At 44.5% G+C, this 19523-nt stretch overlaps 2 protein-coding genes across 8 annotated transcripts in view; one reads left to right on the top strand and one right to left on the bottom strand.

Moving 5' to 3' along the window:
• Positions 1–10150, bottom strand: part of LOC102411403 (zinc finger protein 665) — a 33425-nt gene extending 23275 nt beyond the window's left edge. For 2 of the 7 annotated variants that reach the window (XM_045163334.1, XM_045163335.1), the window contains exons 1-3: positions 9635–10004; positions 8768–8839; positions 7601–7659 (exon numbers count right to left, since the gene is read on the bottom strand). The gene's annotated coding sequence lies outside the window, so the exon portion shown is untranslated. The other 5 variants (XM_045163336.1, XM_045163338.1, XM_045163339.1 and 2 more) reach the window with 5 other exon arrangements.
• Positions 1–19523, top strand: part of LOC102415868 (zinc finger protein 665-like) — a 323254-nt gene that overhangs the window by 187227 nt on the left and 116504 nt on the right. The gene's annotated exons all lie outside the window — the stretch shown is intronic.

The raw sequence follows: 19523 nt of genomic DNA, 5'->3' as shown, positions 1-19523 counted from the left end.
AAAACATCTATTTCTGCTTTATTGACTATGCCAAAGCCTTTGATTGTGTGGGTCACAATAAACTGGAAAATTCTGAAAGAGATGGGAATACCGTACCACCTGACCTGCCTCTTAAGAAATCTGTATGCAGGTCAGGAAGCAACAGTTAGAACTGGACATGGAACAACAGACTGGTTCCAAATAGGAAAAGGAGTACGTCAAGGCTGTATATTGTCACCCTGCTTATTTAACTTATATGCAGAGTACATCATGAGAAACGCTGGGCTGGAAGAAGCACAAGCTGGAATCAAGATTGCTGGGAGAAGTATCAATAACCTCAGATATGCAGATGACACCACCCTTATGGCAGAAAGTGAAGAGGAACTCAAAAGCCTCTTGATGAAAGTGAAAGTGGAGAGTGAAAAAGTTGGCCTGAAGCTCAACATTCAGAAAACGAAGATCATGGCATCCAGTCCCATCACTTCATGGGAAATAGATGGGGAAACAGTGGAAACAGTGTCGGACTTTATTTTTTGGGGCTCCAAAATCACTGCAGATGGTGACTGCAGCCATGAAATTAAGACGCTTACTCCTTGGAAGGAAAGTTATGTCCAACGTAGACAGCATATTCAAAAGCAGAGACATTACTTTGCCAATAAACGTCTGTCTAGTCAAGGCTATGGTTTTTCCAGTGGTCATGTATGGATGTGAGAGTTGGACTATGAAGAAGGCTGAGGGACAAAGAATTGATGCTTTTGAACTATGGTGTTGGAGAAGACTCTTGAGAGTGCCTTGGACTGCAAGGAGATCCAACCAGTCCATTCTGAAGATCAGCCCTGGGATTTATTTGGAAGGAATGATGCTGAAGCTGAAACTCCAGTACTTTGGCCACCTTATGTGACGAGTTGACTCATTGGAAAAGACTCTGATGCTGGGAGGGATTGGGGGCAGAAGGAGAAGAGGAAGACAGGATGAGATGGCTGGATGTCATCACTGACTCGATGGACATGAGTCTGAGTGAACTCCAGGAGTTTGTGATGGACAGGGAGGCCTGCCATGCTGCGATTCATGGGGTCACAAAAAGTCGGATACGACTGAGCGACTGAACTGAACTGATACTGAACAAGGTCCATGCCTCTTTTTTCATAAATATGGAGCCCTCCCTTTCTCTCCCTTTAGTTGAACAAAATATAAATCCTAGAGTATGGGCTGATGAAAAATCTGTGGGTCGAGCACAAAATGCTATTCCTGTAGTTGTCAAGCTCAAAGACCCACACTTATTTCCACATAAGAAGCAGTATCCACTGAAACCTGAGGTGAAGGAAGGGTTAAAACCCATCATCGAAAATTTAAAGGAGCAGGGACTATTAGTTCCCTGTAACAGTCCATGCAACACTCCTATTTTGGGTATAAAGAAATCAAATGGTAAATGGAGACTAGTTCAAGATTTATGAATAATAAATGAGGCTGTAGTTCCTTTACAACCCATGGTGCCTAATCCTTATACTCTATTGTCTGAAATTCCTGAACGAGCCAAATATTTCTCAGTAATTGACTTGAAAGATGCTTTCTATTCTGTGCCTTTGGCGGAGGAAAGTCAATTTCTATTTGCCTTTGAAGACCCTACGCCGCCAGCTTCTCAGTTAACCTGGACAGTTTTGCCCCAGGGATTTCGTGACAGTCCTCACTTATTTGGACAAGGTTTGTCACGGGATCTACAAAACTTTAATAGCTTCGAAGTGGTGGTGTTACAATATGTAGATGATATTTTGTTCTGTGCTGAGACAGAGGAAGCTTGTTCAGGAGCCTCAGAAGATTTCTTAAACTTTCTGGCAGGCTGCAGTTATAAGGTATCAAGAGAAAAGGCTCAGCTTTGTCAACAATCACTTACATATCTGGGCCTAATCATATCAGAAGGGACTAGGGCCATAGGCCCTGAGAAAATTAAACCCATACTAAATCATCCCCTACCTATGACTTTAAGACAATTGAGAAGATTTCTGGGAATCACAGACTACTGTCATATTTGGATTCCGGGTTATGGGGAACTTGCCCGACCTTGTATAAACTTAGAGCTGAAACTCAGCAGGCCCCAAAAGACAAACTGGTTTGGTCTCCAGATACTCAAAAGGCTTTTAAGGTTCTTCAGACTGCCCTCCTGCAAGCTCCCGCTTTGAGCTTGCCCACAGGGTCAGGATTTAATTTGTCTGTCACTGAAAGAAAAGGTATTGCCTTGGGAATTTTGACACAAGCCCGAGGCCCACACCAGCAACCTATTGCTTATCTACGCAGAAAATCAGATGTAATTTCATGTGGGTGGCCCCACTGCCTAAGAGTAATTGGGGCAGCGGCTTTATTAGCACCTGAAGCTTTAAAAATAATTAATGGACAAAATCTTACTGTACTCACTTCTTATGATGTGAGAGGAATCTTAAATTCTAAGGTTAATATTTGGATGACAGACAGTAGACTTCTTAAATATCAGTCATTGTTGTTAGAAGGACCAGTAACTAAGCTTAAAGTATGTGGAAATTTAAATCCTGCCACTTTCCTTCCTGAGAAGGAAAATGAAACACCTGATCATGATTGTTCCCAGTTTCTAACTTTAAACTATGCAGCTTGGGAAGATCTAATGGATACCTCATTAGACAATCCTGACATGGAAATATTTACAGATGGCAGCTCTTTTGTTTGGGATGGAAAGCATAAAGCAGGTTATGCCTTGGTGACTGCTGAATAGGTTTCAGAAACAAAATCTCTCCCCCAGGAAACCAGTGCTCAGTTAGCGGAGCTTGTGGCTCTGACCTGAGCTGTAGAGTTAAGCAAAGGGCAGCGAGTAAATATCTACCTGGATTCTAAGTATGCTTCTTTGACTTTACATGCTCATGCTGCAATATGGAAAGAAAGTTTAAAACAGCAACAGGAGAACCTATTATGCATTTCAGAGAGATCCAGAGACTTTTAACTGCTATATATTGTCCTAAAGAAGAAGCTGTTATGCATTGCAAAGGGCACAGCAGGGATGGGAGTAAAGCAGCTGAAAGTAATCAGCTGGCTGACTGTCAAGCCAAAAAAGCAGCACTTTAGGAAACCCCTTCACTGCAGAGGCCTTTGATCTGGACAGGTCTATGGAACAGGAAAAACCACACAATATACTGAGGAAGAATTAGAAAGATATGAGAAAAGAGGAACTAAGATTACAGATAACGGATGGTTACAGTCCGAGGATGGACGATTAATAATTCCTGAAAATGCTCAATGGAAAATTCTTAAGGGTTTACACCAGAGTTTTCATTTGGGTGCACAGAGTACTTACCAAATGGCTTTGCGTTTGTTTGAAAGTAAAAATGTAATGAAAACTTTAAAGAACATATCAAAACGTGTGAGGTTTGTCAGAAAAATAACCCAAAGACTGAGAACCTAGCAATATCTGGATTACAACGAAGTGGAAAGTATCCTGGAGAGGGCTGGGAAATTGATTTTACTCTTATGCCTAAAGCTAATTGATATTCTTGCTTACAAGTTTGGGTAGATACTTTTACTGGATGGATTGAGGCTTTTCCCTGTCGTAGTGAGCAGGCTAAGGAAGTTATACTGATTTTAATCCATGAAATTATCCCGAGGTTTGGGCTGCCACGGAGCCTTCAGGAGTGACAATGGCTCCACATTTAAAGCTGCTGTAACTCAGGGGGTATCTAAAGCTCTAGAAATAGAATATCACTTACACTGATAAATGAAGATTGGGAGACCCCAATCTTCAGGAAAGGCTGAAAAAGCTAATGACATTATCAAAAGACATCTGTGCAAATTAACTCAAGAGATGCAGGACAACTGGATTAAAGTCCTACCCATAGCTTTAGTGAGGGCTCGAACTGCCCCCAAAAAGGAGGGACTGTCCCCCTTTCAATCTATTTATGGAAGGCCTTTCTTGTGCACAGACATCGTTATAGACCCTGAAGCCTTGGAATTAACTAGTTATGTAACTCAGCTCTCAGCTTTTCAACAGGCATTAACAGAACTCCGGGAGATGACTCCTGACTCAGCCTCTGAGTCAAGCAAGCCTCTATTTGAGCCAGGAACCCAGGTCCTCATAAAAACATTGGGATCTGGGGGCCCATTCCTCAAGCCCCTCTGGGAAGGCCCTTACCAGGTTATTCTTTCTTCTCCCACAGCTGTCAAAGTGCCAGGAATTGATTCGTGGGTACATCACACTTGAGTTAAGAGGTGGCACCCTGACCGGAACTAAGTGACTTCATTTTATGTCTTTACTTTCTATGCTCTGACTTTGTACTTTTCAGATAGGCCTGTAATCTATGTGAGCCTACTTCTGCTGACTCCAAAAATCCTGAGTGTGCCGTTTGATCCTCAAGACAATGCCTTCCTGTCCTGGGCTCACCCCTACGCTGCATTCCACAATTGGTCTAACTGCTGGGTCTGCGGAGCACGCCCCTCTTCATCAGTGAAAGGCTTCCTGTGGCGGACATCTCCACTTCAAGAAAAAGACTTTCTCCAAGTCTGCGAATACCTTTGACAACAATCATATGTGATGCCTCTTCTTCATCTGATGACATCTACTAACCCTAAAATGGACTGGTGCAACACTTTGTACTTTAACTATGGACATAACGTGACTTTTAATTTTGATTATACATTGTCTCGGTTTAATGACTATTGCGCTACACATAAGGCAAATGGGTCTGGATCTAATGGTTTTTTACCTGACGTTTATCAAATATGGGATGAGGTTATATGGCTAACTCCTGAAAAAGGACGTCTAGTATCTACTGCCCCTATATGCTGGGAACAAACAGAGCCATACCCAAAAGTTAGCCAACAACTTAATTACAATGATTGGAAACAATTGGGATTTTTGCCTCAGGAAATATGCAATGTAATCATTCCTGCGTTTTCCAACCCCAATTCAGGTCCTCCCTTGTCTGGCCAGGCACTAATTGGGATTGGATATCTCAGTCAGCTGGCTTGCTCTAAACGGGACCTATCGGATATGCGGCTCTCACCTATGGCCATGGCTTCCCCTTGGTTGGATAGGGAGATGCATCCTGGGTCTAGCCTTTACTCACGGCTTTGTATTTTCAGAGCTTCCAGAAAAACCTGCTAATTTACATCACCTTAAAACTCGGTGGGCAAGGTCTGTATTTCACTGGTACGATTATTTGGCTGAAGTCTTCGTTCCCTCTTTGGGAACTACAGATGTTATGCTACGAGTGGATGCTTTGACTAATTTTACTCAACAGGCATTACAAGATTCTCAAAAAGCTATTTCAGCTCTTAATGCTGAATAAGCACTAATTGGAAAGGTGGTTTTACAAAACAGATTGGCTTTAGATATTCTGACAGCTGCGCAAGGAGGAACTTGTGCCATTATTCATACCCAATGCTGTACATATACACCTGATATGAGCACTAATGTTACTCATTTTACTAAACACATGAACAAGATGACTGGGGCTATGGATATTCCTGAAGCCTCAACTGCCTCATTTTGGGAGATGTTAACTAGTGCCCCATGGTGGAAAACTATCTTACTTACAATAATTCTGATTGTTTTGTTTTTGCTGTTTGCTCCCTGCATCTGTAACTGTGTAACTCGATTTGTTTCTAGCTGCATGAAAGCTTTTAAGTGACAAATGGTTGTGTTAGGGGAAGCACACTGATTGAAACCGCCCACCTTGGCCAGGCACCATAGTAACCATTTGCATGAGTTGTTTTATGACAGGAGATCCTGATAAGGAATACGGAACTAATGAGCCACACCAACCTGAAGAGTTCGGGAAAGGTCGAAAGGAGACATGGAGTGTCTGTCCACTTCCCAGAATCCCTCTCGCTGGCATTCATCTTGGCTGAGCGATGTGTGCCCCACCAGGAAAGACTCCGAATTAGAATGATTGGCTAAAGACCACCCGGAAACTAATCTCATCACCATAAAACCCGAGACTGCGAGCCACGTGGCAGAGCAATTCTCCTGGGTTCCCTTACCCTACTGGTCTCCACGCGGGTGCCCTTTCCCAATAAAATCTCTTGCTTTGTCAGCACACGTGTCTCCTCGGACAATTCATTTCCGAGTGTTAGACAAGAGCCCAGTTTCGGGCCCTGGCAGGGGTCCCCCTTCCTGCAATAGTTGGTCAAACTCCTGCTACTGCTGCAACTTCTTCCAACTACTATTTGGGGCCCCTGGATCAAACATCTTTGGTATGAGGGTTAGGAGAATATGTTGCCTCACCAATTTAGGGACAACGTCCCTTGTCAGCTCGAAAGCAGTTATGGAATGAGAACGATGCCCCTTTTCCCTAGGCAACATAATTCTAAAAGAAAAGGGGGCAATGAGACGGTAACAGGCAGGAAGGCCAAATGGAGGAAATAGGCTGCAAGTGTCAGACATTTTTATCTCTCTTATGTGGCAGGAGGAAACAAACTAGTGGTATTTTTTTCCTTCTCTATACAAATTTAAAAGGTTTCTCTTAAAATACTGTGTTGCCATAATGACACCTGGTTTCACCTGAAGTTAACTATTCTCAAACCTTGAGTTTGAGTTAACCAATGCATTTTTCTTATGGAAATGTTTGTCTTAAGCTATGTTAATGGACTATGCATTTACCCCAGACTCTGTCTTCAAGTTGGTTCTGCCTAATGGCTCAGAACCTACTTCACAAACCAGTATGTTGTACTCAGATACTATTCCCCTAATCTATTTACACAGAACTATTTTTATGGTAATCTGCCCTTCTACAAGACTCAAGTTAATCATTTTATGGCCTGGGATGAATCATCTGGTGCCAAGATTATCCCAAAATGCATCTTATGGACCAGGGGCCTGGTGCCATTCTGAGTTTTAAAACATTCCTTTCCTTTATTAACAGACTGCTACTGACTATAATGACACCCACTCCAGTACTCTTGCCTGGAAAATCCCATGGATGGTGGAGCCTGGTAGGCTGCAGTCCATGGCGTCGCTAAGAGTCTAAGAGTCAGACACGACTGAGCAACTTCACTTTCCCTTTTCACGTTCATGCATTGGAGAAGGAAACAGCAACCCACTCCAGTATTCTCTCCCCCCCCCACCCCCACTCCAGTATTCTTGCCTGGAGAACCCCAGGGTCAGAGGAGCCTGTTGGGCTGCCGTCTATGGGGGTGCACAGAGTCGGACACGACTGACACGACTTAGCAGCAGCAGCAGCCCCCCCATTCTGAACCCTCTTCCACCTCCCTCCTCACCAGATCTCTCTGGGTTGTTCCAGAGCACTGGCTTTGGGTGCCCTGCTTCATGCATCAAACTTGCACTGATCATTCTATTTTACATATGGTAATTTACATGTTTCAATGCTATTCTCTCAAATCATCCCACCCTCACCTTCTCCCACTGAGTCCAAAAGTCTGTTCTTTACATCTGTGTCTCCCTTTGTTGCCCTGCATGTAGGGTCACTGGTACCATCTTTCTAAATTCTATATATATGCATTAATATACAGTATTTCTCTTTCTCTTTCTGACTTATTTCACTCGGTATAATAGGCTCTAGGTTCATCTACCTCATTAGAACTGATAAACGAGGTGACATTTTTGTTAAGTATGGCACAAAATAGTCTAAGATGATTTACTACTTACCAAAGAAAATTTCAAATGTATGAGATGAAGGGAAGAAAGCACTCAGGCAAGGAATGGATCTGAAAAAAAGTTGAAACAAAAAACTGTGAATTATTTTTAATCTAAAAATCTGGTGTCAAAGTTTAAAACAATGTGGAGAATAACCATATTTAGAAAAGGATGATACGAGTAGAATACTGGAAACTAAAAAAGCTTATTTCTGAAGTTAAAAATGATTACAGAAACTGAATGAATTAAGACCTATTCCAAGCTACAAAAAGTACCATACAAAAAGAAAGGAGAAAATGTGAATCCGTTTAAAAAAAAAAGAAAAAAGTGTTACTTTAAAAACACTACCCAACAATGATACAGTGGATAAGAATCTGCCTGACAATGCAGGGGACATGGGTTCTATCCCTGATTCAGGAAGATCCCACAAGTACAAGCAACTAAGCCTGTGCACAACTACTGAGCCTGTGCTTTAGAACCTGGGAGCCTCAACTCCTGAGCCCAGGGCACAGAACCGAAGACAGCACAGCCAAAAAATTAATTAAAAAAAAAAAAAAAAAAACTACCACAGAGTGACACTCTGTGAGTCATTTCTTGCCCCAGGTCTCTTCTTCCTTGACCTCTATCTCATGATAGGACAAGGGAAGGGGGTCACTCACAACTCAGTGAATCAAGCCACTGCCCCAGGCTCAACAGGGTTTGCAAATGAAAGTCATCTTCTGCCACAAGTAATAAAAAAAGACACAAGCCTTATAGACTGGAGTTTTTAAATTCTCAGCCTCCTCTGTATAACTAAAAAAATCATCTGTATCCAAACAACTGGCCACACCTGGATCGAGCTTATCTCTGTGTTCACCAATCTCCTTATTTCATCTGGGTCTCGGTGTTTCTTTTTCTCCCCCTCTGCTCTCCTGTTGTTCCTGTCCTATTTCCTCCCTCACACGTGTCCTGTCCCAGGCTGCTGCAATTCGTTCCCCCTCGAAACGCTCTCTCTCCAACCTTCCTGAGCTTTTCAAAAATCCATACCTATGTCTGCCTCTTTCTTCCCCCATTTCCGCTCCCTCTCTGCGCTCCAGATTACTCCCCTTCTCTCGCTGTGACTCTCTCCCTTCCTCCCCACTCTCTGGTAGGCCATGTGGCTATGCTTCCTTCCAGCCCCTTTCTTCCTCTGCTCCTTACCTCTTTCTCTGCCAGCACCATGAAACCAGCCACCTCAGATTGAGACGCGAACCCCTGTGGCGGGACTCCAACCTGGTGAAAACACAACTCCGGACTCTAACCCAAGAGTCCTGGACTGAAACCCGGCCAAAACCCAGTTAGGGACTCTCCACGTCTGATGTCCCTCATCGCCCTTCGCCTCCCTGCTCCCATCACTGATACATGGCAGTTCTCCCTATGCTGTTTTCCAATCCCTGGAGATCTGGCTTTCTAATTTATTAATACTTCTCTATTTTACTCACTTGGCTATTTTCCCATGGACAGAGGAGCCTGGTATGCTGCAGTCCATGGGGTCGCTAAGAGTCGGACACGACTGAGCGACTTCACTTTCCCTTTTCACTTTCATGCATTGGAGAAGGAAATGGCAACCCACTCCAGTGTTCTTGCCTGGAGTATCCCAAGGATGGGGGAGCCTGGTGGGCTGCCGTCTATGGGGTCGCACAGAGTTGGACAGGACTGAAGCGACTTAGCAGGAGCAGGAGCAGCAGCAGCCATTCTCAGTTTTCCTATTGGTTCTCCCTGATGCTTTTCTCCTCAGTTGCAGTTATTTCTCTCAGTCCTTCTGACTCTGCTTCTCCTGATCCTCCTGCCTCCTGAATTTACTGAGTGGGCCACAGAACGAGACGCCCCCGGACCGGAAGATCACCTTTTCCGACCGAGCCGAATTGGGCATGGAACAGCACTGGCTGTCACATGGCTGGCCCAGGTCACCTACCCTATGCGGGGTGAGGGGACGGGCTGACAGGAAAGGGGCCTGCTGCGGGGCAGAAGGACCGGCCTCAGGAGACGCGAGGACAGACGGGCTGAGAGGGAGCGGGGCGGACTCACCGGAATCCCGGGACCTGGGAGAGGGCGCGCGGACTATCTGGGCTCTGCCTCCAGCGGTCGAGAAGACGACGCGGCGGGCGCGACTCCAACTCGCGAGAGAGGGCTTTATTTGGCGAGGCCAGAGGTTAAAAAAGGGTTTTAAGCAGGAAAATGTCGCCAGAGGCGGTGTCTACGCGGACCGAGGGCCGAAACCGCCTCAGTAACACGTAAAACCCAAACGAAAAAATGACTGGTCCGCAACGGTAGCGGCAGCGTTTATTCGGGGCCGCGTACTGGGTACCAGGGCTTTCAGGTCGCTGGCAATTCCCACACCAAGAGGACGAGTGAGCGGGGAGGGGAGGTGGGGATTGGAGGGGTGGCGAGCTCTGCAAACTTACTCTAGAAGGAAGCTTAGGCGCCGCTCGGGCACCTCGGCTCCGCATTCTCCAACTTCCGGCTCTGTGTGAAAGGGCTTTTGGTATTAGAGCCGCGGCTTCCGACCAGGGGCGGGGCGAGCACCGGCTGTGCGCAGAGTTTGTGGGAGGGGCGGGCCGCGGAGGGGGGTGGGGCCTGTTACCTTGACAGCTTTAAGTTATCTTCTGTAACACTGCTCAGGTAACAACTTCAAGGTATGTCGGAAGCCAAGCTACTTCCTCTTAAGACTAAAAGGGTTTATTCTCAATAAAAAGCTGTTTTTCACAGCATGTTGTGCTCAGATCCTGCTAGTGAGGCTGAAGCAATTCAGGGATCTGGGAACTTGGGCAGTTTTAACAAACAAGAATGGGACTAGTCTCTTTATTACAAATACAAAACTCTGCCTGGGGAGAAATGGGCTTTTCCCTACTAACACCCTACAAAACAGCAAACAGTATAGTGCTGAGTTCAACAAACTCAGGACCAGTACCTGGGTGTCTGAGATGGAGGACTTGAGGGATGTGATCATTTGGGTCACTAACCACAGCCTTTTAAGAGCAAGACACTTTAAATGATTATAAACTGCGTTACTGTTTCTTTTATCCAACGTGTTTTAATTATTTCCCTTTCTAAACCCAACTCTTTAAACAGTGACATACAGGGGGTTGTATAAGCAACTCTTACAATGACAAATATCATTGTGTAAGTTTAAGCTACAGAGAAAAATTAACTGATAGTATACTGTGAAACGATTATCACAATAAGTTTGCCTAGCATCCATAATTTCGTATAGATAACCTAAAAATGATTCTTGACAGTGGATTCACCAATGATTTATCAGATACAACACCAAAAGCTCACGCCAACAAAATAAAAAGAGGTAAATTGCACACATCCTAATTATCAAATATTGTGCAGTAAACCATCCTCAGCAGTGAAAAAAGCATGTACACTATAATACAAAAAAATTGCCAATCATATATTCAATAATAGTTTAACATCAAGAATACATAAAGAACTCTAAAAAGTACTGATCACCAATTCGACCATAGGGGTGGGGGAGCTTTCTTAACCAACCATCCCACATGTTGCAAATAAAATACAAAGAGTAACATAAAATAGAAACTTAATGACAAAAATAAAAGAAAATCTTTTATAATGCATAAAAATATTAAAAAAGAAAAGTAGCTATGCCTTGAAAAAAAAAATGATGGTTCATCACTGAAATTATCACTCCACAACATAAGCTCTGTCATTAAGTTGCTACAAAATTAAGTGTGGAGGCAGAATGATCAATAGCACCCAGGTGACAAGCATGCAGCATCAGCAACAGTTTAGTCAACAGTCTCACAAATATGAGGGTGTGAACCTGGACAATACCCTTGTCAGGAGAAGTTCCTACACCTCTTGGTGAGGCTCAGAGGGCATGGTGATAGTACACGTGAACAACACTATCACAGTGCCCTTCACGCAGGCTTTTCTGACATCAATCAAAGCCATAAAAAGATGTACAGGTCAAGGTCTTCAGATACTTTCTCATATCACAGAACACGCTGACCACTATACTAAGTAGCTTCAAGTGGTAATTCTGTATGCAGCACAGAAATATTACAACCAATAAGGGAAAGTATTCTCCTTTAAAAATTTTCTCTTACCCAGTAAACCCACACCACAGAGAGTCCATGAGGAGCTGCCCCTTAAACACAGGCGGATTACCACGGCAAAGAAACTGGACATGAATTCAGACCCTAGAGCCACATACTTGAAAATCAAACTTAAAAGGAAACATTATACAAACTAAGGAGAAAGCAAAGTCAGGGAGAGTCTACACTCCCAGACTAGACAGACCAGTACAAGAGCAGAAAACTATGACATGTGGGGGTCTCATATCCTAAGACCTTGAGATGGGACTATTTGGTCCACCCAGAGATGCCAAGCTAAAAGCCTGAAAGATTCCCACATTTTCCCTTTGTTGGACTGCTGTCCTTACAGTTTTCCTAAGTAATAGGCACAGAAGATCCAATCCACCAACCTACTCCACACACCCTGACATGTATGGCAGCACAAGGAAAACAGCAGAAATGACTGAGGGATCTCAAGAGGCAGACAGGGACTGAGACAGTTCCATACAGGTTCTGAGGTGCCAGATAAAAATCAAAGAGCAGCCAGTACTTTCCCATTTTCCGATTATATCTTCAAACTATGACAACTGTGATGAAAGCAGCACCGGATCAGGGGTTAGATGCTTGGGCCATCAGCTCTGATCTATGTGGACTAAGAATTGAGTAGCCAATAGATCCAAGCCAACAAAGAGAAGAGGGCACAAGGCAGCCCAGTAAGGCAGCCCACCTCATGCTCCTCACACTCAAGACCAACCAGCTCACAGCAGGGAGATGGCGAGTGTTGTGGATACAAACCTTGCCTTTGTGTCTGATGGAGCTGCAGCACCACTGGTGGGTGAAAGAATACATGATACATGTTGAAGGACAGGCTGAGAACTCAGGGAAAGGTTAAGCTTCCTCTGGGAGTTTAATAAACAAACTTCTCTTCAGCCAAAGATCTGAGAGAGTCAATTCCTAGGTAGGTTGATAAGTCCGGGGTACCCGAGAAGGAGAAAAGGGTCTGGGGCTCTCGAGGAGGATAGAGAGCGGTCGGGAATTCTCAAGGAGGAGAAAAGGACAACCTTTGTTCTTTAAGCCCAGAGCTGATGATTACACAGCAAAACAACTCAGCTTAAACTCTGTACTAAGCAGAGACATTACTTTGCCAACAAAGGTCCGTCTAGTCAAGGCTATGGTTTTTCCAGTGGTCATGTATGGATGTGAGAATTGGACTGTGAAGAAAGCTGAGTGCTGAAGAATTGATACTTTTGAACTGTGGTGTTGCAGAAGACTCTTGAGAGTCCCTTGGACTGCAAGGAGATCCAACCAGTCCATTCTAAAGGAGATCAGTCCTGGGTGTTCTTTGGAAGGAATGATGCTAAAGCTGAAACTCCAATACTTTGGCCACCTCATGTGAAAAGCTGACTCATTGGAAAAAACTCTGATGCTGGGAGGGATTGGGGGCAGGAGGAGAAGGGGACGACAGAGGATGAGATGGCTGGATGGCATCACCGACTCTTTGGACATGGGTTTGAGTGAACTCCGGGAATTGGTGATAGACAGGGGAGCCTGGTGTGCCGCAATTCATGGGGTCGCAAAGAGTCGGACACGACTGAGCAACTGAACTGAACTGAAAATAATATAACAACACTGTATCCTGCTTGAGGACATGTTTCTCCTTCTTGAAAACCTTCTGATTAATCCTGTCATCTTGAAATGTAAATTCTGGGCATGGGTCTGGTAAGACCTTTACAAACTTGAGACATTCTTTCGACTTACTGTAATAACCAATTGAGAAAGTATATAGCTCCCTTGCTAAGACTAGTGAGGGGGGGCATTCTCCATCCCCCTTCTGATGTCTATGTCAGAAGCTTTCTCTGTCCCATTTCATACTTTAATAAAACTCTGCTACACAAAAGCTCTTGAGTGATCAAGCCTGGTCTCTGGTCCCAAAGCTATACCTTCTTCTTTGGAGATCATGAATCTGATGTTGTTCACTGTAAGCTATCACCTCTATGTACGTTACAAGAGGTTTCCAACCACTATTAACGTTGTGCTTTCCTCTCTGCCCTGAGATCTCATCTCTGTTCGCACTTTTGATACATTCCCGTCCATTTCGGGGCTTTGTTTCATTTTCAAAGCAAGTATCTCAAACTAAAATATATGATGTATGAAAAGAGCACACCTAACATTGTTCTCGATGGTGAAAGACTGAAAACTTTTCCTCTGAGATCGGGAAGAAGGCAAGGATGCGCACTCTGCATCACTGTTCAACAAAGGACTAAAACTCCTAACCAGAGCAATTAGACAAGAAAAAGAAATCAAAGCTTCCCAAAGTGAAAAATTAGAAAGTTACCTTCTTCCCTAGAGGACAAGATGTTTTATGTATAAACTGTAGATTCCACACAGACACACACACAAAAAACCCTGCCACATCAAATAGCAATTTTAGCAAACTTGCAGGATACAAAAGTCAACATGCAAATCAGCTGCATTTCTGTACACAATGAACAATGTTAAAAGAAAATCACATAGCAATTTTATTTACTATTGTATTAAAAATGGGTGAAATGTTTAGGAATAATTCACCAAGGAGGCGAAACATATACACTGAAAACTACTTAACCATTTCTAAAAGAAACCCAAAATAAACAAATAAATCTAGTAGTCATGGACTGGAAATCTCAGTACTCTATATTTCCAAGTTACTCAAAGTGCTCCACAGATTTAATGAATTCATTATCAAACTTACAATAGAAATGTTTACAGAAATAGAAAAAAACTTGCCAAAAGTCATAAAGAATCTCAAGGGGACCACAAACTGCAAAAATACTCTTCAATAAGTACAAAGATGCAAGATGAAGGCCACCCTTTTTAAAATTTCAGCCATATCACAATACAATCCAGATGGTGTAGTACTGGCATAAACACGGATTTATACACCAAGGGAACAGAAGAGAATGTTCAGAAACAAACATTTGCATATATTTAAAATCTAATGACAAGGATGCTAAGAAAACCCAGTGGAAAAAAGACAGTTGCCATAACAAATGCTGAATCTATGGGTTAAACAATGAAGAGGAAACCTCACCTGCATCAAAAGTAAAAACATCTCTGTGCCAAATCACAAAATGAACACCGTGAAAAGACAAAATCTGAAGAATGAAGGCAATGAAAGTGAATTTCCAGCTCTCAGAGATTTAGATTCATGTCACAGTTTCAAACAGATGATGGAATAGCACACCATCTATCACTGATACCTGATTCTGAACTTTCCATCCCATTTCCAATCAAGATTTTGAAGTCAGTGACTCACTCACTTAGCTTCAACTACCTTAGAACAAATTTCCCTTTTTAGGTCTACTTTCAGATTTTACCAGGTACTGTGCAGCGATGGCACCCCACTCCAGTACTCTTGCTTGGAAAATCAAATGGATGGAGGAGTCTAGTAGGCTGCAGTCCATGGGGTCGCTAAGAGTCGGACACGACTGAGCGACTTCACTTTCCCTTTTCACTTTCACGCATTGGAGAAAGAAATGGCAACCCACTCCAGTGTTCTTGCCTGGAGAATCCCAGAGACGGGGGAGCCTGATGGGCTGCCGTCTACGGGGTCGCACAGAGTCGGACACGACTGAAGCGACTTAGCAGCAGCAGCAGTGCATGTTAATACCTGACTTCCACCCACAGCTTCTTATTCCTGATTGACAGAGAGCAGACTGCACATCCAGAAGGACCCGAGACAATCCCTGCTGCCCAACAGCACTGAGACCCCCTTCTCAAGCCTGTGGGTGAGAAGCCCTGCCCAGGATGGTGCCCTCCACACAAGGTCCAGGCCACTGGGTCATGGGGAGACGGAATCTAAGTGGAGACGACAGGCCCTGAGGGAAGTTCCCTGGTGAGTGTGCATGTACAGGTGTCAGGAAGGATACTTCAGAGTCAGACATGACTAGTAAGTCCAAAGAAGGGATTTCAGGAAGGACAGACTGAGAATCAACTGAGAATATGATTTTACCTGAGAAAGAGCCATTCCTGTTTTCTTTCCTTTTTTCATCCTCTTCCCAGCTTCTTCCTCAGACAATGTAAGTTTTTAGAAGTTGATCTTGTGAGTGTAAAAAAAGGCTGCTTAAGGCTTAGAATCAACATCCCCCCTTCGTTTGCCACAACCACAAAAACAAGAAGACCTCACTGTGTGAAACAGTCCTTTGGTGTTCACTGCTGAAAGGTTGTTGTTGAATCACGCGAATACACCGGGATTCTTGGCCCCCGGAGGAGAAGAATTCAATCCGGGGCCAGAGACGAGGCTTGATCGCTCAGAGCTTTTGTGTAATAAAGTTTTATTAAAGTATAAAGGAGATAGAGAAAGCTTCTGACATAGGCATCAGAAGGGGGCAGAAAGAGTACCCCCTTGCTAGTCTTTAGCTGGATGTTATATAGTCACTAGCAGTCTGTTAATGAAAGAAAGGAATGTCTTATGATTCAGAATAGCACCAGGCCCCTCGCCCATAAGATGCATTTTGGGATAATCTTGGGCCATAAAATAATTAACTTGAATCTTAAAGAAGGGCAGACCACCATACAAATAGTTTCATTTACATAGATTAGGGGAACAATATCTGAGTATAACATACTGGTTTGTCAAGTAGGTTTTGGGCCAAGAGGCGGAACCGACTTGGAGACAGAGTTTGGGGTAAAGGCGTAGTACATTAGCATAGCTTAAGACAAACATTTCCATAAGAAAAAGGCATTGGTTATCTCTAGGCTCAAGAATAGCTAACTTCAGGCGAAACGGGTGTCATTATGGCAACACAGTATTTTAAGAGAAACCTCTCTTTAAATTTGTATAGAGAAGGAAAAAAATATTGTTAGTTTGTTTCCTCCTGCCGCTTAAGAGAGATAAAAATGTCTGACACTTGCAGGCTATGTCCTCCATTTGGAGACCCCTGGCCTTCCTGCCTGTTACCCTCTCACTGCCTCGGGTGGGATGCTGTTTCTGCCCTCCTATTTCTTCCCTCACACCTGTCCTGCCCCACTGTGCAACTTGTTTCTCCTTTTGCTGCTCTTCTCCCCACCCCCACCCTTCTAATTGTCCTAAATATCTATACATCTGTCTCTTTCTCCAACTCTGCTCCCTCTCTGCCTTCTTGTCACACCCCTTCTCTCCCTGTTACACTCCCACTCTGGGGCACTCCAGGTGTCTAGGCTTACTTCCTTCTCTTCTATTCTAGTCAACACCTATCCCTGTTTCTCTCCTAGGATCACCCCTGTCAGCCCTCCTACCGCAGACGCAGGGCCCCTGTCTCCTTGTCTCCAACTCCTGGAGATTCCATGCCTTTGTCCGTTATTCTTTCACCCACCCGCTACTTTAAGGGCTAACTCTATTTCATTTTACCATCCCTTTGCAACTGCCTCAGCCATCCTGGGCGACCCCATCGGTTCTCTCATTGTTTTCCACTTCTGAGTTTGCCTTTCACTCTCAGTCACCGCTTCTTCTGATCCCCCTCGCCCACGTATCTACAGAAATCATGAGTAAATGAAAGGTCCACCTATCAAAAGAGAACATTTTCCAACGAGACGGACTCGTGATGGAAAAACACTGAGCGTCACACGTCCAGCCCAGGAGTGAGGAAAAGGGACTGACCAGGAAGGCAGGCCTGCGGGGCAGAACGATCGGCCTGAGGAGACGCGAGGGCAGAGAGGCTGGGAGCGAGGGGAGGGGGGGTGGTGGTGGTCTCCGGCCGGGCGGGCTCTCCAGAATCGCAGGACAGGGGAGAGGACGCGGCTTCTCAGGGAGCGGGGCTGTCGACGCGACCTCCAGGGGCCGACAGGGTGAGGCGGTGGAAGTGGGAGTGCCCGAATCCCCCTCGCGCCAGGGGACTTTACAACGCACAGGAGTAGGTACTAATGGTTAAGTTTTAAGCAGGAAAATATCCCGAAAGGCGGTGTCTCTGGGGCCGAAGGCCGAAAAGCAAACGGCAAGGACAAGCCTCAGAGCGATTTCGAATACTCGACCTGCAACCACGGCCTCTGGGTTTATTTGGGGCGGAAGGCGGGGTATTGGGATATTACTTCCACAGAACCAGCGGGACCCTGAAGATGGGCGTGGCGAGGGCTGGTTGGACTGCTAAACGCGCAGCACACGTTTACACTCAGTTCAGTTCAGTTCAGTCGCTCAGTCGTGTCCGACTCTTTGCCACCCCACGAATCACAGCACGCCAGGCCTCCCTGTCCATCACCAACTCCTGGAGTTCACTCAGACTCATGTCCATTGAGTCAGTGATGCCATCCAGCCATCTCATCCTCTGTCGTCCGCTTCTCCTCCTGCCCCCAATCCCTCTCAGCATCAGTGACTTTTCCAATGAGTCAACTCTTCGCATGAGGTGGCCAAAGTACTGCAGTTTCAGCTTTAGCATCATTCCTTCCAAAGAAATCCCAGGGCTGATCTCCTTCAGAATGGACTGGCTGGATCTCCTTGCAGTCCAAGGGACTCTCAAGAGTCTTCTCCAACACCACAGTTCAAAAGCATCAATTCTTCGGCGCTCAGCCTTCTTCACAGTCCAACTCTCACATCCATACATGACCACTGGAAAAACCATAGCCTTGACTAGACGGACCTTAGTTGACAAAGTAATGTCTCTGCTTTTCAATATGCTATCTAGGTTGGTCATAACTTTTCTTCCAAGGAGTAAGCGTCTTTTAATTTCATGACTGCAGTCACCATCTGCAGTGATTTTGGAGCCCCCCAAAATAAAGTCTGACACTGTTTCCACTGTTTCCCCATCAAGAAGTGATGGGACCAGATGCCATGATCTTCGCTTTCTGAATGTTGAGTTTTAAGCCAACTTTTTCACTCTCCACCTTCACCAAGAGACTTTTTAGTTCCTCTTCACTTTCTGCCATAAGGGTGGTGTCATCTGCATATCTGAGATTATTGATACTTCTCCCAGCAATCTTGAGTCCAGCTTGTGCTTCCTCCAACCCACAGTTTCTCATGATGTACTCTGCATAGAAGTTAAATAAGCAGTGTGACAATAAACAGCCTTGACGAACTCCTTTCCCTATTTGGAATCAGTCTGTTGTTCCATGTCCAGTTCTAACTGTTGCTTCCTGACCTGCATACAAATTTCTCAAGAGGCAGGTCAGGTGGTTTGGTATTCCCATCTCTTTCAGAATTTTCCACAGTTTATTGTGATCCACACAGTCAAAGGCTTTGGCATAGTCAATAAAGCAGAAATAGATGTTTTTCTGGAACTCTCTTGCTTTTTTGATGATCCAGCATATGTTGGCAATTTGATCTCTGGTTCCTCTGCCTTTTTTAAAACCAGCTTGAACATCTGGAAGTTCCCGGTTCACATATTGCTGAAGCCTGGCTTGGAGAATTTTGAGCATTACTTTACTAGCATGTGAGATGAGTGCAATTGTGTGGTAGTTTGAGCATTCTTTGGCATTGTCTTTCTTTGGGATTGGAATGAAAACCGACCTTTTCCAGTCCTGTGGCCACTGCTGAGTTTTCCAAATTTGCTGGCACATTGAGTGCAGCACTTTCACAGAGAAAGATGGGAGATAGATGGGGAAACAGTGGAAACAGTGTCAGACTTTATTTTTTGGGGCTCCAAAATCACTGCAGATGGTGACTGCAGCCATGAAATTAAAAGATGCTTACTCCTTGGAAGGAAAGTTATGACCAACCTAGATAGCATATTGAAAAGCAGAGACATTACTTTGCCAACAAAGGTTCGTCTAATCAAGGCTATGGTTTTTCCTGTGGTCATGTATGGATGTGAGAGTTGGACTGTGAAGAAGGCTGAGCGCTGAAGAATTGATGCTTTTGAACTGTGGTGTTGGAGAAGACTCTTGAGAGTCCCTTGGACTGCAAGGAGATCCAGCCAGTCCATTCT

The sequence above is a fragment of the Bubalus bubalis genome, chromosome 18, assembly GCF_019923935.1.
Source record: "Bubalus bubalis isolate 160015118507 breed Murrah chromosome 18, NDDB_SH_1, whole genome shotgun sequence".
Classification (NCBI taxonomy): domain Eukaryota; kingdom Metazoa; phylum Chordata; class Mammalia; order Artiodactyla; family Bovidae; genus Bubalus; species Bubalus bubalis.
Note: the sequence above shows the minus strand (reverse complement) of the source record. Positions and strands in the feature narration are given on the sequence as shown.